This window comes from Camelina sativa, unplaced genomic scaffold (assembly GCF_000633955.1).
Source record: "Camelina sativa cultivar DH55 unplaced genomic scaffold, Cs unpScaffold03590, whole genome shotgun sequence".
NCBI lineage: Eukaryota > Viridiplantae > Streptophyta > Magnoliopsida > Brassicales > Brassicaceae > Camelina > Camelina sativa.
Genome location: NW_010924689.1, coordinates 1 through 772, shown reverse-complemented (window position 1 = coordinate 772; position 772 = coordinate 1). Strand labels below are relative to the sequence as shown.

The 772-nt window shown below is 38.7% G+C and overlaps 1 long non-coding RNA gene across 1 annotated transcript; it reads right to left on the bottom strand.

Moving 5' to 3' along the window:
- Positions 1-18: 18 nt before the first annotated feature.
- LOC104774557 lies at positions 19-765 on the bottom strand. Its single transcript, XR_765390.2, has 2 exons — positions 629-765; positions 19-375 (listed from the first exon to the last, which is right to left on the bottom strand). It is a non-coding gene; the product is annotated as an uncharacterized LOC104774557 (long non-coding RNA).
- Between the last annotated feature and the right edge of the window lie 7 nt (positions 766-772).

Below are 772 nucleotides of genomic sequence, written 5' to 3'. Positions count from 1 at the left end.
CTCTGCGGATCAACTGAGTTTTATTAGTCGTTGAAGGAGTGCCGAAGAAGAGAGGAGAAGAAGAAGAAGAAGAAGAAGGATGCATCACGGAACGACAGGAGAGAGAGCGTCCGTCGTTTGCGATGCTGCGTCGTCTTGAAACGGCAGAGGAGGAGGAGGAAGCTAGGGTTTGAGAAAGGGAAGAGGAATGATGAACAATGGGATGAGCTACCCATTGATGAAAGGTTGAGGTTGTTGCTACTTTCACTCCCATTTTGTATATAAATATGGACTCCTGAGTTTCTTCTTCAGCCAAAACGAAAAAAATACAAAAGACAGAAACAGAGCAAAAAATCAAAAGCTGGAGACTAGTTTCGTCTTTAGAATGCTATTTCCCTGCATAATTTTAAAAAGATGAATCCAGTGAGTCAAAAACAGAGGATTTCAAGATCAGTTGTTACGAAAACGTAAGGGGAAATAATGATAAGTTGTTAAAGAAACATGCAAAGTCACGGGAATGAATCATTATAATTTATAAACCCCATAAAAAAACGGATCGGAGAAAAAACTGAATCAAGCAATGAAACTTTGATATCATATAACTACAAGAAGAAAACTAAATAGAGGGGGAGAAGCTGAATAGACTCACTCTATACAAAATGAATGAGCAGAGGAATTTTTTTTTGTCCGAGATTTTTCTCGGATGGAAGAAGAAGAAACGAACAAAAAGTTTCTCGGGATAAAACGTTTTAGAGTGGATGGAGCACGAGGCATTGAGCTGCCTTTATACAAA